Raw genomic sequence first — 8007 nt, 5'->3', positions numbered from 1 at the left:
GCTGCAGGTATGTATTTTTCAATTTGCTTGTTATTATGCAATGGGGTTCAACTTGAACAAACTGTTTTGGAATTTTTAACAAAACTGATATCTGTTTATATATCTTGTTTTGATTCAGTTGGAAAGATCAGAATTTAGCAATATTTAAAACGAAAATATGATGACAGTCATAGGGTGGAGGCATATGCTCCCAGCATATGCCGCAAACAAAACCTATACAGCCAAGTATGAACATTTGATAAATGATTTTTAATTTCTATGGATACATTTTTGTTGTTGCTGGGATTAGTCATCAAGATTTCATTTCATTTGTGGTTAATTTAATTTTCCTGCATAGAGGATGCTGATGATATAATACAAAATAAAGGATAATTGTTCAACTGGAGTTTTCCTATTTAAAAACACACCTTTTATTAAATGTTGAAAATAAGTGATTCAGACAGATGTTACAAAATGAAATGCCCTTTTTATACTTCTTCATCTTCAATGCTGAGTTGGAGAGGCCAGCGGGTCAGCCTGCTGTTGCCCCTAGTAATCCATTACATTGTGGTGAGCAGTGAATTCAACATCCCAGAGACGTAACATCCTGCAACAGAAAAAGAAACGATTTGTCGTGACACATCCAAAGCAAGATCTGCTTAGAACACTCATGAATTACACAGCACATCTCTACAGGAAGTACACAAAATCAGATTTCATGTCATGCACAAAACTTCATAATATCAAATAGCACTGATGATAAGATATCCAGGAAATTCAAAGGGCCTGCTGGGAAAATTACACGTAATCCGACAGCAATATCTTGGCCAAAATGAATGTGATAAGTGTGTAGCCTGGGTGGAGATGAAGCTATGAATATACCAAGGGTCCCCTTTTTCTGATTGTCCTAAGCAAATATGGCTACGGTGTGATTGAGCAGACAGGCTGACGACAAAACAGCAATCGGAAGGACTCCACTGCTGCTGTTAATCCTGCCCTCTCTGACGTCGGCTGCTCTCCTCGATCTCAGTAGACACGTCATCTGGTATCACAGGCTGTGTCGTCACACTACTGTTTTGCAGAAAAGGAATTTTAGTATGAAATAGAAGACATTGTTTTTAAAATTACACACAAAAATACAAAATGTCAAAGTGTTATTTTTCCCACCCTGTTTGGCTTTCATACAGTAAGTGAAAAAAAACCAGCCAACATTGTACCACCGTTACGTACAGAGAACTGCAACACTGTTGTTGTTTTTTACAGAGGATTTCACACTTTCGTTTTACAGCAGCGGTGTCTTCTTCCAGATTCATCTCACATCAACTCAACAAAGGGGTAAAATGAATTACAAGGACACAAATTGTTTATTTTTCTGCGTTCCTCACCCTCTTACCGGAGACAAGGAGAATAAGGATCAGGGTCCACAGTGTTGCCGCAAAAACTTCTCGGTGTTGCCCAGACTCTGAGCCCATTTTTACAAATACTAACCGCAGAGTTTCCTGTCAGCTGCATGACAAATAACACTCAGGGGTCCTCAAACGCACCAACTTTCTAAAGTTGGGTAAAGATGATTTCAAGTTCTCATTTATGCATAATTCATTATCATTATTCTTTCTATCCTGTCAGTCGTCAATGTGCATGAGTTCAAGGGCAAAGATGAAATGATAGTACAAAGGGGTTGGATAAGTCACAATGGTAAAATGGCATTATATCTCTTCCTTAATGTTTAATCAACGCTGTCACAGAGCCCACACAAGGCTCAGTCAGACTACTCAATTTCAATGACTCCGTGTGTGTGTGTGTGTGTGTGCGTGCATGCGTGCGTGCGTGTGTGTGTGTGTGTGTGTGTGTGCGTGCGTGTGTGCGTGCGTGTGTGCGTGCATGCGTGCGTGTGTGCGTGCGTGTGTGTGTGTGTGTGCATGTGCATGATTGTGTGTGAGACCAGCTTAGAAGCTAACATTTTTTCTGAAATGTCCTAGAAACTTTCACTATGTATTTTCGGTGCCGAATGAGAGCTGAAAATCACCAATTAAAATGTCAATGCCAAAACCAGCAGTCAGGACAATGGGCAGACTTTCATCACACTGATGCAATGTGTTTCACATACATATTTCATAATTGCTTTATGAGTTAGATTAATGAATTTCCCTCCCTTCATCCAAAGTACTGTAGCTGCGCACAAACCTGGTCATCTCATTCATATTCCCGGCCCATTTTAGGAAAAAACTGGTCCAGTGAAAATTTTAATTAACAAAACCAGCTGAAAACACGTATCCTTTTTTATGGACTGCTGGCTACTGTCAATGAATTTCAATTATGTGTAATAGAGGGTAACAAAACCTAAAGAACAGGGGCGCGGGGTTTCAATACAAACCCTTTAAAAATTCCCTTTCTGTTGTTCACAATCCTTCGTCATCATAATACATATTAAGTAACCTCTCTAATTTTGAGAGCATTTTATCACATAGTTCAGGCCTTGAAATCTTTGAAACATCTCATTAATTGAAAAGAAACTGTAAATCATTTTAACAAGGCATGTTCTCTGTCATGTGATTTGACTTTTCATTTTGAATCTCCCTGACCTCCTGACTTTTGGTATACAATTACATGACCTATGTCATGAGTTTCTAAGAAAAAACTACAAATCAAGGAAATACATTTTAATATAAGTTGTGCTCGTTGTTGATAAGGTTTTTGGTGTTTCTTTTATTCTTTCACTGGAAGTTGATTGATATTCAAACATGGAATAAATTCCACTTGATAGTTATAAAGAATGCGTTGGAGTTATGAGGAGTATGATTTTTTCTGATGTCTGCCTGCATGCCGGCACCACACTGTAATAGCTGTGCAATTTCCCTCAGCTCTTTAGAGTATAATGTTTGGTCACACTGCAGAAACTATAGTTGGACCAAGATTAATTCATCTGTAGACCTAATACAATTCACCATAAAAAAGCAGGTGAAGTCTGAAATGCAAGCAAAAGAAAAGAACATGTAATTTGTTTATTCTGTTTCCTTTGACAGTGTGAGGCTGTATTGTGTTGCATTGATGTCGGAATATGATATTTTGTTGTGTGGTGATGCTAGCTCGCCTTACGTTAGTATGCTGTACTTAATTGACAAAACTAAAGGCTGCTATGATAAAATGATGCAATGTATACTCTGGACCCACATGACACCACGTGAAGAACATTGAGCCTTTGTAACATAAGCTACACCACTGTACAGCACTCCATACAACACCCAACATATTTTACTCTGAATTTACATTTAAGGAGACACTGGAATCCATCTACCTGCACAGTAATGCACAATAACTTATTTTAGAAAACGATGTGTCAGTGAATTTAAGCTTCAACTAAACAATAAAATGTTCTGGTATTATTGTTATCTTAAACCCAGTAAAAAGTTGGTCTGAGTTTACTGTTAGATATGCACAATAATAGCTCTTTAGCAAATTGGAAAAGCAGGCTAAAGGCATTTGAAGCTACAAACTACCAACCTTTTTTGTTCATGTTACATATTTTTATATTTCAATAAATTCAATTCAATTTTATTTGTATAGAGCCAAATGACAACATACATTATCTCAATGAGCAAGCATTTGGCGACCGTGGATGGGGAAAAAAAACTCCCTTTCAACAGGAAGACATTTCTAGCAGAACCGGACTCAGTTGTTGGCGGAACACCTGCCGCGACCGGTTACATGTCTACAGGATGTAAGTACATAGATGGGATGGCAGGGAGCTGTTTTCAGCATGAGCTTGGATAGATCCTCTTCACATTGCCTGACTAGCAGTGAATTCCTGACAGATTGGTGAACATAGTGGAGCATTTAGCAGCTAAAAAGACGGTTATTTATTTCCAGCAGGAGTTGCTGCAGAGCTAAAGAGAACTAAAAGCAGCATGATGGAATGTTGAACTTACAGTCATCGGGTCGCCTAATAAAAGACTCAAAATGATTGTGTATGTTGTTCTGTTTCTGCTGCATGCATAAATAGACGATTGATAATATGTGTGGCCCGTCAACCTAATACGGTGATAATGTAACATTGTTGAATTTTCTGCCTGCAGTAATTCCCCCTAGTGTCTAAAGAAAAACTTTTTATTCATTAATTTGTGTTGAGTGCCTCATTAATTAGCAACGAGATGGATACAAAACGCTACATGGAAGACTTTGCGGACACAAGTGTACCTAAACCATGGTGTCACACCAAAATGATTAATGTGTGCCTCCTGAACTACATGAACACAAAATCAACTCTCAGCAAATGGGTTGGTTCAGAGCTATGATACAACCTGGGTTTCAATCGGACTTGCAATGGCACTGTGACTGTTTGGACACAGTGTGGCACCAATACAAATTTCTTAGTGTATGTCTTATCCTTACCTTTATTAAGGTCTGAGTTGAAAAACTGAATCTTTTTTCTTTGAACTGACTCAGTGTTGTTTTGACCGACGTGTTCATTCTGCAGTCTTTAGTCAATCCACGGTGCCAATCCATGGATTATCAATTCAACTACAAAATAAGTGTTGGATCACATTAATTAGTTCCATATCGATCACTTCGCTCTGTAAACTCAGGACTACTTGAGGTTCCCAGAGTCTCTAAGAGTAGAATGGGAGGCAGAGCCTTCAGCCACCAGGCTCCTCTCCTCTGGAATCATGGAGCTCCCAGTTTGTATCAGGGAGGCAGACGCCCTCTTCACATTTAAGGTGAGACTTAAAACCTTCCTCTTTAATAAAGCGTAGATCACCGCTAAACCATCTCTTAGTTATGCTGCAGTTAGACTGCTGGGGGAACTTATATCATGAGCATCTCTCTACCTGCCCCCATGTATTTACATTACATGTCACTAACTTTGTGTCCCTCTCTCCCCTGCAGGAGTCTCTGACTCCAGAGCTGCAAGATCCAAATGCGTCACTATTATTATTGTAGCTCCCCTCGGTTGAGATCACGTACACAAAGCGTTCTTTTTATAAACGGGCTTTTATTTTTCACAAATGTGCATGCCGTGAGAACTCTACAAAAAAGAGAAACAATAAATTACAAAATTAGTCCGATATAACATCGAAGCATTCTCACAGAGAATAATAATTAAACAAAGATCAAACAAATATTACATAACTTAAATGACCTCACTGGCCACGTTGAATGAAGGGGAGTATAAAACCAAAAAAACGCAGTCTTACAACTCAACGGACTCCTCAACTCTGTGAATATAGCGTCTTATAATATGCAGGCGCTCTGTCGGCTCCAACAGGTGGTCTGCTCCTCGTGTCTACATACTGTCACAACGTAAACAACCCGACCACACAACTGAAACCAGAACATTAGTTCAGGTATAAAAATAAAAGTCAGTTCCTGTTACAAATTAAATATCCAAAAAACAAAACATTCTTTAATTAGCTGTTAACCCTTTTTTGAACTCTATTAATGATTAAATTAACTTAAAGTGAATAACTGACTCTGATGGCAGCTACAATTATCATTATTGTTATTCTTATTATCATCAATATTTATTTTTGCGTCATCAAAAAAAACATTTGTATTATTATCATCATTATTATTATTATTAACAACATAATCATTACATCTATGTCAGTTCCAATATTGCCATCATAAGAATCCGTCTGACAGAGCTTAAAACAATGGATCTTCAAATAATCCTTGTCTCTCTCTCTCTCCTCTCTCCCCCATTCCCTCCTTTCACCCCAACCGGTCGAGGCAGAGGTTCCACCCACAACCGAGTTTGGTTCTGCCAGAATTTCTTTTTCCCGTTAAAAGGGAGTTTTTTTTCCGTCCACGGTCGCCAAGTGGTGCTCGTTGAGGGAACTGTTGGGTTTTTCTCTGTCATAATGTGAGGTCTCGACCTCACTGTGTAAAGTGCCTTGAGATATATGTTGTGATTTGGTGCTATACAAATAAAATTGAATTGAATTGAATTTATGAAGGTTTAGAATACACTGATCTGCCACAACACTGAAAGTAGTGAAAACACAATTTTGATTCAATTCAGTTCAATTCAAATGTATTTGTCAATGACCAAATCAAATGGCACTTTCCATAGTAAGGTAAATACCTCACAATATTTCAGAGAAAGCAAGCAGTTCCCACAATGAGCAAAAACTTGGCGACATCTGAGAGAAAAAGAAGAAACCTCGAGCAGAACCAGGCTCAGGGTGCATGGGCGGCCAGCTGCCTCGGAAGGAGAGAAATTGGGGAGAGAGGGGGAGGGAGAAGAGGGGGACCAAGAAATAGTTGTGTGGAGCGGAATTTCAGCCGGTCAGCCTGGTTGTTATAAAGACAATAGTAAGAGCGATACTTATAGACGTAAGAGAAATAATAACCGTCTCCAGTCTGCAGTGAATTACGCCTGTCCAGGCCTGAAGCTTATCTGGATGCACAATGTCTCTGTTGCAGACCGTTAAGATTTCCAAATGGGAAGTCATTACGTTCGACAGCAAATCACAATCATTTCCCTTTCAAAAGCAGTCCCTGGGATGCAAAACAAACAAGCTACGGCATCACAATATAAAAGGCCTCATGGAATGAAAAGATGTTCTCTTGACAAGTCTTATTTAGACGTGCGCATTAGAACACATTAGCCTCTTTATTTACCATCTCCAAAGACATTTCAAACACTTTGCAGCCCAGAGTAGCTGCCACATCTACGCCATGCTGATGCACGTTTTAAAATTCTTCGCCGGACACTTCAAATGACATGATTGCCAATTTCAGCATTTACAGGACACGTGAAAATGATCTTTGTTGTTTGAAGTGCATATCACCATAAATCCTGCATCATATGCCTTTAAAATAAAAATCACTGATTATGAGACGTTAGATTTATGAGATTAATTGTGCAAGAATATCTCCCACGCTCTACCGAAGGGAGGGATGGAGGGAGGGAGGAGGGGGAGACGGAATAGGGCAGATCCCATAGGCTATTGCTCCTGCTTAATGTCATGTAAAGTACATCCATCTGAGTGGAGGCAAATAATCTACGACTACAAGAAGCGCCTCTGGCAGCAGACTACTCTCCTGGTTACAGATAGCACAGGGGTGTTCAGTCAGCACTCAGGACTGTAACAAGATTGAAATCCTTTCCTGTGGTGTCTAATAGCATAAGTCCTTCCATCACCGACATGGGACAAAGGTGACTCTGCCTCCTGTGTAACCAGAATCAAGGCGACAGATCTTCAGCACATACGAGGGCAGAATACAAAAATGGACTTGATTTAATGACCCTGACCGTTCCAAATGTGTGTCCCTCTCTGTGTCTGTGAACTTGTGAAAGTTATCTGACTGGTGAAGATGTGCTCTCTGCTGGACCCCCAGTCAATTTGTGTCTCGAGTCAGGGCCTTTTACAGATCAAGCTGTTTGATCTGGCTCCGTTGACTCTGCCATCTGCTCCTGCGCTCTGCTGCCACGAGCACAGTCCGTGAGCAGCTCTGGCCTATTGACCGAGGCAACTGTGTCACCTGCACAAGTCGAAGCTGCAGCAGTTCGATTAGGGTTCATCTCAGGGTTCAGTCATCATTGATTCATGTTAGAAAAAAACAAAAACGACTGTATCCTTGTCCCTGATGAGCATGTGTGTGTTGGTGAGACAGTGAGTGTGTGTGAGCTCTTGCCTGAATTGTCACTTGCCTTGATAATTAGGCATTTGCTTTTTCACAAAAGCCAAATATTGCACTGTATCACTTGAGCTGAAACTGACTTAAATGCTCTACCAATGAATATTAAGACCTTTAGCCACAACACATGATTTCCAATTATAAAAAAAAATGTGCCCAATAATAATCAAAAGCTGCATCTTTTAGCCCAGATTCATAGATTTTGCAAAGCATGACGCAGGCGCGAAAAGTGAATGTTCAATTGAACTGCACTCCAGTACAATTTTGAGCCTTGTTTGCTCCATTTCATGCTACTTTCAACTCGGCGTCTACATTGCACTTTAGGGGGAATTTACTTTTTACTTCAGTTCATTTATTTGACACTCAGTTGCCAGGTGGGCCTACACC

At 39.8% G+C, this 8007-nt stretch overlaps 1 long non-coding RNA gene across 1 annotated transcript; it reads right to left on the bottom strand.

The window, feature by feature from the left end:
• Positions 1 to 423: 423 nt before the first annotated feature.
• Positions 424 to 1525, bottom strand: LOC118284066. The gene is made up of 3 exons (XR_004784751.2): positions 1373 to 1525; positions 862 to 1050; positions 424 to 586 (listed from the first exon to the last, which is right to left on the bottom strand). It is a non-coding gene; the product is annotated as an uncharacterized LOC118284066 (long non-coding RNA).
• Positions 1526 to 8007: the final 6482 nt, after the last annotated feature.

This window comes from Scophthalmus maximus, chromosome 10, assembly GCF_022379125.1.
Source record: "Scophthalmus maximus strain ysfricsl-2021 chromosome 10, ASM2237912v1, whole genome shotgun sequence".
Classification (NCBI taxonomy): Eukaryota; Metazoa; Chordata; class Actinopteri; order Pleuronectiformes; family Scophthalmidae; genus Scophthalmus; species Scophthalmus maximus.
Note: the sequence above shows the minus strand (reverse complement) of the source record. Positions and strands in the feature narration are given on the sequence as shown.